We start from the raw sequence: 8,856 nt of genomic DNA on the forward strand, positions 1-8,856 counted from the left end.
TTTTAAGGAGAAAAAGGTCACCACTGTTGGGGTTTTTTTTTGGGGGGGGGAAGAATGGCGTCTCCCTGAATGCCAGGGAAGACAAGGGTACTCAGAGAGGGGGAACACATGGACCCTTTCCCTTATTTCTTGTCCTTTTACAAGTACCCACATCCCCTTCCACCCAGTTTTCACACTAGCACTCAGTCAGTAGAGCATGAGACTCTTAATCTCAGGGCCGTGCCTGTGTTTTATCCATTAATGTTGATGCTACTCCATTCAGGTCTTCCATTAAATTCAATTTATAATCCATGAGTTTTAAGTCCAGATTCTTAAAGAATTCCACTTTGCCGTCATTTGGTGCATAAATTCCCAGCAAAAGAAAGAAAAGAAAATTAGAGGGAGCTAATTCCATAGTTTAACTCTGCACTGTGGGAAGAAGGACTTTCTTTTCGTGATATGTGAGATGAGGGGGGAATTCTCTTCGTTCACTTCCTCCATGCCACGCATAATTTTGTATACCTCCACCATGTCTCCTTGTCCTTGCCTTTTCTCTAAACTAAAAAACTCTACCCCTTTGATCATTGGCAGGGGAAACCCAGCCAGATGGGCAGGGTATAAATAATAAAATTATTGTTGTTATTTTGGTTACCCTTTTCTGAACCTTTTCCAGCTCTACCTTATCCTTTTTGAGGTGAGGCTGTGGGAACCAGGCCATTATTGTAAACTCAAGCGAAGGAACCTGGCTGACAACACATGAGTTACTTAAGTCGTGGGGGTGAGAGGCAGAAATCCTTTGGTTTTACCATTCGGCTGATAAGCTCCTCTTGTGGGAAGGAGGAGGCCATTTCATGCCATTTTCTTAAAAGTTCCCCAGCAGGATGCCTAAACAGCTCAGCCAGCCCCGAAATAAATACCAAGATGCCCTGCTGTGAAGCCACGTCATGAATGACAGGGGTACACCTCTGTATAAACAAAACAGAGATGAGAAATGGTAAAAGGATGACTAGAATTGAGTTTCCTGTTACTCGGGATTTTATTTTCTTTCTTTTTTTAAATAAGAACACAGAAAGCTGCTTTCTGCTGAGTCAGAACATCAGTCCATTAATGTGTGAAGTAGGAGTTGGAATCTAGCACGGTGATTGGTTAATTTTGTTGTTACCACCTCCGATGGGAGCTTCATTTCCTTTCCCGGTGATTTTTTTGAGCCAAAATGAGAATACAGTGGTACCTCGGGTTACATACGCTTCAGGTTACATACGCTTCAGGTTACAGACACTGCTAACCCAGAAACAGTACCTTGGGTTAAGAACTTTGCTTCAGGATGAGAACAGAAATCGTGCTCTGATGGCGCAGCAGCAGCAGGAGGCCCCATTAGCTAAAGTGGTGCTTCATGTTAAGAACAGTTTCAGGTTAAGAACGGACCTCTGGAATGAATTAACTACTTAAACTGAGGTACCACTGTACCCCTAAACATTTTTTTAGAAAAAAAAGCACTGGTTCTGACATGTCGTCCCTTTCTGAATATTTGGGTAGATGACAAGAAGAAGAAGAAGAAGGAGGAGGAGGCGGAGGAGGAGGAGGCGGAGGAGGAGGAGGAGGAGGACAACAACAACAACTACTACTACTACATGACTACCCCCAAGGGTCAGGAACCTGTGGTCCTCTAGATCAGGCATGGCCAAACTTGGCCCTCCAGATGTTTTGGGACTACAATCCCCATCATCCCCAACCACTGGTCCTGTTAGCTAGGGATGATGGGAGTTGTAGTCCCAAAACATCTGGAGGGCCAAGTTTGGCCATGCCTGAGCTAGCTGAATGTTGTCTGCATGGATCTTCAGAGGCTCTCCAAGGTTTCAGACAGTGAATATTCTCAGCCTTACCAGGAGAAGACAGGGTTTGAACCAAAGACCGTATACATGCAAAGCAGATGGTCTGCTGCCAAGCTGCATCCCTTCCCTTGCAGCTGGAAGAGAGATGCAGAAGCTGAGAAGTCTTCACTTGTTAAGAATTCATCCTTCCTTCCCCCCCTCCTCGCCAACTGTCAGTATTAATAGTTTTCCTCGCCTCGGTTGATAATTGTTTCCAGGGAGGCTGCTGTGTTTGTATGCGGCAGCAAAAACAAGAAAAGAGGCTTCTGGCACCTTAATGACAGATAAATTATGGCTTCAGCTTTCATGGACAAGAGTCTTGTCCACATATGTATAAAGTGTTCTCCTGAATTGGCAGATTTTATACAGGGTTGCAGGTGGGAGCTGAACGCTGCAGCCTGCAAGGTCAAATGGCAACGAAGGCGAAAAGTGCAGTATCGGATAGGTCTTTACAGAGAATTGTCACAGGCTAGACTTTTTGTAGCGTGTTGGCATTTGACCTCACAGTTTACAATACACACGTCCCTCTGTGCGTAGAGTGGTTGGTGGTATGTGTATATATTTTGTTCTTCTATTATTGTTGTTGTTGTTATTTACATGCCCTTCACTCTAAGGTCCCAGAGTGGATTACAGCATTACAAGAACATTACAGCACACTATTAAAAACAGGTTAAAACAATTATACAAATAAAGTAAAGGTAAAGGGACCCCTGACCATTAGGTCCAGTCGTGGTCAACTTTGGGGTTGTAGCGCTCATCTCGCTTTATTGGCCGAGGGAGCCGGCGTACAGCTTCCGGGTCATGTGGCCAGCATGACTAAGCTGCTTCTAGCGAACCAGAGCGGCGCAAGGAAACGCCGTTTACCTTCCCGCCAGGGTGGTACCTATTTATCTACTTGCACTTTGACATGCTTTTGAACTGCTAGGTTGGCAGGAGCAGGGTCCGAGCAATGGGAACTCACCCCGTCGTGGGGATTTGATAATTATACAAATACAAATAATTATACAAATAATTATACAAATACGGTGGGTCCTAAAAACTATATTTTTTAATCTACATATGCACAAACACACACCATCTAGCTACCAACAGAAGATATCACTACATGCATCTAGTGGTGGTCTCTAGTCCATTAAAGTTTTTGCCATGATAATAGATATTTGAATAAATCGTGGGGTTCAAACATAGGAATCAGCCTTCAACTGAGTCAGGCCATTGGTCCACTTAGCTCAGTATTGTCTACACTAGCAGCAGTTCTCTGGCGTCTCAGACAGGGAATGTTCCCCAGGCCTGCCTGGCGATCCCAGGGATTGTACCCAGGTCCTTCTGTGTACAAAGCAGTTGTTCTACCACTGAGCTATGGCCCTTCATTCCTGCTGGTCACATAAACCTGCTGGTTTGAGGAGGCGATGCTTGTTCACTTTTCACCTGACATCATCATCATCATCATCATCATCATCATTATTATTTTATACCCCACCCATCTGGCTGGGCTTCCCCAGCCACTCTGGGCGGCTCCCAACAAAATATTAAAATACTGTAATACACCAAACATTAAAAGCTTCCCTAAACAGGGCTGCCTTCAGATGTCTTCTAAAAGTCTGGTCGTTGTTGTTCTCTTTGATATCTGGTGGGAGGGCGTTCCACAGGGCAGACGTCACTACTGAGAAGGCCCTCTGCCTGGTTCCCTGTAACTAGGCTTCTTGCAGCGAGGGAACCGCCAGAAGGCCCTCGGAGCTGCACCTCAGTGTCCAGGCAGAATGATGGGGGTGGAGACACTCCTTCAGATATACTGGACCAAGGCCATTTAGGGCTTTAATGGTCAGCACCAACACTTTGAATTGTGTTCGGAAACATACTGGGAGCCAATGTAGGTCTTTCAAGACCGGTGTTATGTGGTCTCTGCAGCCGCATAAACTCTTTCTTTGAGCATCCCTAGTGTGAAGAAGCCACTTGGCTCATGCCTGCCTCCTCAGGGGCAAGCACAACCTCTGCTTATCTAAGAGTTGGCAGTCTCCAAGCTACATGGAAGTCATAAATGGCGCCAAGGCAACAAAGCACACTGATAAACGCTGTGTTTGCAGAATGAATTCATCACCATTATAATTCGTAGAGCAACCCTCCACCCACCATCCCTGATCATCAGCCATGCTGACTAGGGCTGGTGCGAAATGTGAGGCAACGCCTTGAATACTCTGAAGTCAGAGGCCACATTCACACTACAGTGGTACCTTGGTAGTTGAATGGCTTGGCTCCCAAATAAATCGGCTCCTGAACACCGCAAACCCGGAAGTGAGTGTTCCGGTTTGTGAATGTTTTTCGGAAGCTGAATGTCTGACATGGCTTCCAACTGAGTGCAGGAAGCTTTTGCAGCCAATCAGAAGCTGTGTCTTGGTTTTTGAACCGTTTCAGGAATCGAACAGACTCCTGGAATGGATTAAGTTCAAGAACCAAGGTACCACTGTATACATTTAAACCACCATGATACCACAGTTATTCTGGGAGCTGTAGTTTGTTAAGGGCGCTGAGAATGGTTAGGAGGCCCCATTCTCCTCCCAGAGCTACAATTTCCAAAAGCCCTGTGAAGAATTGAAAACTGTAGCTCCGAGGTCTCCTCACAACTCTCAGCACTCTTAACAAACTACAGTTCCCAGAATTCTTTGGGGGGGCAAGCCCTGCCTGTGCTTTAAATGTATGGCGTGAATGTGTCAGAGATGGGCAGCAATGTAAAAGGGGAAAGGGGAATATCTTGGAAATAAATCGTCAGGTGGTCACAATTCAAGAATGAATTGAGCGGCTTTTGATGTTTTAGGATCAGGCTTGAATATGCAAGAGTCCAATATGGTAAAGTTGATGGGCCGGGAAGACATGGGACATTTGGCAGTTTATGATGGAGAGTGAATTTTGTTTGCACACAAACTTAGGAAATGAGTGATGCATTTTTCAGGAAAGACAAGTATTTGCCTGAAGATTTCTGGAAATAATGGTCCCAGCATCTGCAGCTGTGATCTCAAGAATTAGTAAATTCTTGCCGTTTTATCATTGCTGTCAGGGGCATGAACTTCATAAGGATAGTTGTCACAAGGCTATGAACAAAGATATCCTGTTCACCTTCCTCTGGGCCAAACCTATCTATTTGTCAAAGGGAAGAAAAGATGTAGATAAACATGTCTTGAAGGTCATCCATTTATACTTGTCAAATTAATAACATGTTGCTGCTATCTGTCAAAAGATTTCTTACAGCCTTCAACAGGAGATTATTTATTGTTTTATTCTTGGTTACCGGAAATCCTTTATATATATATATATATATATATATATATATATATATATATATATATGCTTTCGTAGATTTTCACGGGTACAGGAATGCAGGTTTTGGTGTCCTCGGGTGTCTTCCCGTGTAAAAGTTGGGGTGTCTAGGCGACGTTTCGACGAGGTCTCACTCGTCATCTTCAGGCTGGTGCTTTCGGCTTCTTGTTACTGGAACAGAGCAGGATCTCAGTGTTTGAGTTCCTATAAATACTGTAGAGGGGGTGTGGTGTATAGCCTCCAATGTTCTGGGCAGAGAGGAAGTTCCCAGGCTAGTGTGCCTTTTCTTCTTTTGTTCCTTAATTACTTGAGAGATATCTTGAGTGATTTCTTGAGTGATATCCTGAGTACCACTTAGGTGGGTCATTAGGTGTGGATTAGTTGTTAAAGTCTTTGTGTCTTGACCTCTTGAACTTTGTGAAGAGTTTTCCTGAGAAGATGGCTGTACTGTACTTAGTTGTGCTCTGGCTTGGCTTCGTGTATAGGGGCGAGCTGTGGTTTTGTGGCTTGTGTCAGCCAGATCTGTGTAGGGATTGCAGGGGGGTGCAGCATCCGGAGGTGCCACCATGGATTGGCTACTGGATGGTGTCTGTAATTCATCTGTGGAGAGGGTCTGGGTTTGGGTCTGGTGTGGTTGATTGGTGTTGGCGTTCTGTGTGCCTCTGGATCTGGTGTCAGTTTTTGTGGGGAGGGCTAATTTCCAGATGTCTGGCAAGCGGGATGTGTCGTCACGCTTGTTCATGTTGTGAGGGTGTTTCTCTATCTCGATGGCTTCCATGATTATTCTCTTGTGGTGATGTTCCGTGTTAAAGAGCAATTTGGAATCTGCAAAATTAATTTTGCAGATTCCAAATTGCTCTTTAACACGGAACATCACCACAAGAGAATAATCATGGAAGCCATCGAGATAGAGAAACACCCTCACAACATGAACAAGCGTGACGACACATCCCGCTTGCCAGACATCTGGAAATTAGCCCTCCCCACAAAAACTGACACCAGATCCAGAGGCACACAGAACGCCAACACCAATCAACCACACCAGACCCAAACCCAGACCCTCTCCACAGATGAATTACAGACACCATCCAGTAGCCAATCCATGGTGGCACCTCCGGATGCTGCACCCCCCTGCAATCCCTACACAGATCTGGCTGACACAAGCCACAAAACCACAGCTCGCCCCTATACACGAAGCCAAGCCAGAGCACAACTAAGTACAGTACAGCCATCTTCTCAGGAAAACTCTTCACAAAGTTCAAGAGGTCAAGACACAAAGACTTTAACAACTAATCCACACCTAATGACCCACCTAAGTGGTACTCAGGATATCACTCAAGAAATCACTCAAGATATCTCTCAAGTAATTAAGGAACAAAAGAAGAAAAGGCACACTAGCCTGGGAACTTCCTCTCTGCCCAGAACATTGGAGGCTATACACCACACCCCCTCTACAGTATTTATAGGAACTCAAACACTGAGATCCTGCTCTGTTCCAGTAACAAGAAGCCGAAAGCACCAGCCTGAAGATGACGAGTGAGACCTCGTCGAAACGTCGCCTAGACACCCCAACTTTTACACGGGAAGACACCCGAGGACACCAAAACCTGCATATATATATATATATATATATAAAAATTTTTATTAGTTTTTTAACATATCATTTTCAACAGTAATGAAACATACTTTTACATCTTATTCAATTTTTTTGACTTCCATCAATCCTGTCTGAAAATTTTGCAATCTAATCTCTTAGTATGCATTTCTTATCTTCCCTATTACATTTCAAATTCATAACGAATATCTCAATCTTTTTCTACTTTGTAACACTTCGTATATTTCTCCTTACAAAACTTCTTGTTGTCCTACTAGTGTAATTTGCTGATTACAGTTGCTCTTCAAATAATTCATATACTGTATTTTTCGCCCTATAGGACGCACTTTTTCCCCTCCAAAAATGAAGGGGAAATGTGTGTGCGTTCTATGGGGTGAATGCAGGCTTTCGCTGAAGCCTGGAGAGCAAGAGGGGTCGGTGCGCTGGAAGTCGCGCCGGTCTCCCAAGGGTTGCGCAGAGCTGCCTGCATTCCGAAGCCTGGGGCGCGCTGATGAGCGCACCCGGGCTTCGCGCAGCTCTCCGCAAGCCTGGGGAGACTGGCGTGACTTCCCGCCGGGCTCCCTAGGCTTGCGGATAGCAGGCTGTTCTCGGGGCTGGGGTCAGGAGAAGCTCGGGCTTCCCCCGCGCCAGCCCCGCGCCTGGGGAGGGAAATAATTTTTTTTCTTTATTCCCCCCCCCAAAAAAAACTAGGTGCGTCCTATGGGGCAAAAAATACGGTACTTCTTCCAATCTTCTGTAAATCTCTGGTGCCGCAGGTTTCAAATCCTTCCTGTCATTTTGTCCAATTCTGCATAGTCCATTAATTTCGTCTGCCATTCTTCTTTCGTCGGAATTTCTTCCTGTTTCCATTTCTGGGCTAACAATACACTTGCCGAATATCTGAAATCCTTTTAAAGGAAGGATGAACTTGCTCATTGCTTTTTCTGGAATATGTTCCAGAGATTCCAAAACTTCCAGGTTGGTGCCTCCAGTAATGGCGGAATTCCTCTGATCGGGAGGAATTTGCCCCGTGGGAATTTGGGTCTGGCCGTCACGGCAAAGGTGGAGACCCACAAAAAATCACAGGCGGGAGAAGCCTGTGAGTGTGGGATTCGGTGGGCACCTTTTGCGCCTCCCCTACTTGCGGGGAAACCCGGTTTTGGGGGTCCGGAGCGACATGGGGTGAGCGGCGCGGTGCTTTGAATCGTCTGCTTCTTCCACGGAGCGAAGCCGCATAGCTGTTGCCGGAGAGCGCTGACTTTTTCCTGTGGACAATTTGATTTTAAAGTAATTACCCGTGAGTAGAGCTGAAGCGGGAGAATTGGATTTCTAAAAGTTTAATTTGGTATCGTAACGGGGAGGTTCAATACAGGAAGTCTGCCTTCCCCTTTTGTAAATAGACTGAAGCATTGAGGCTGCAAGCTGAAGCCTTGGAAAGCCTATTGTAAAGGACTAAATTTCCATCGGTAAAGAACATAAAACCCCCCCTTGGAGGCAGGAGAAGAGGGGGGGAAGTTGTGAACTGAATATGTCTGCGGGAGAGAGGGAAGAGAGTTAAAATACCGCCGCTCAGACCCTGGAAACGGGCTGCTAGCAGGACTGACGTTCTTTGGAAGGCTCACTGACAGCGATTAGAACGCTCCTTGACAGCTAGTTAATAAGAGAAATACATTGTTTCTACTGTCTCCGTCTGCTTTTAGAAAGGAGTAAAAGTAACTGAAAACTGAAACTAACTTCATTGTTTGAGCTGTGTTTAAAAGAGGACATTATTGACTAATATAAACAGAAACTGTTTCCCCCTAGAGGAAGCTTTTGAAACTGTTACAAGAGCTGGGCTGGGGAATTTCCAGCTGCAAGATAAAAAGCTGTGAGACTCTGGGACTGACCTTGAATCGGTTAAGTGTTATGGCAAATGGAAAGGAAAAAACGGACTAGTCAGTTCCTGAAAAAAACATTAAGGTCTGGGAGAGCTTCAATATCAGGCCCCCCTGCTTCTTCCGCTATTGCTTTTGTAACAGTATATTCAAAATCAAGAGGAATGTCGACAGAAGAGGCCTTAGCGGTTGCATTAACTAAGATAAGTGATTCACTGGAACAGCT

This window comes from Podarcis erhardii, assembly GCF_964252035.2.
Source record: "Podarcis erhardii genome assembly, chromosome: 14".
Lineage (NCBI taxonomy): Eukaryota > Metazoa > Chordata > Lepidosauria > Squamata > Lacertidae > Podarcis > Podarcis erhardii.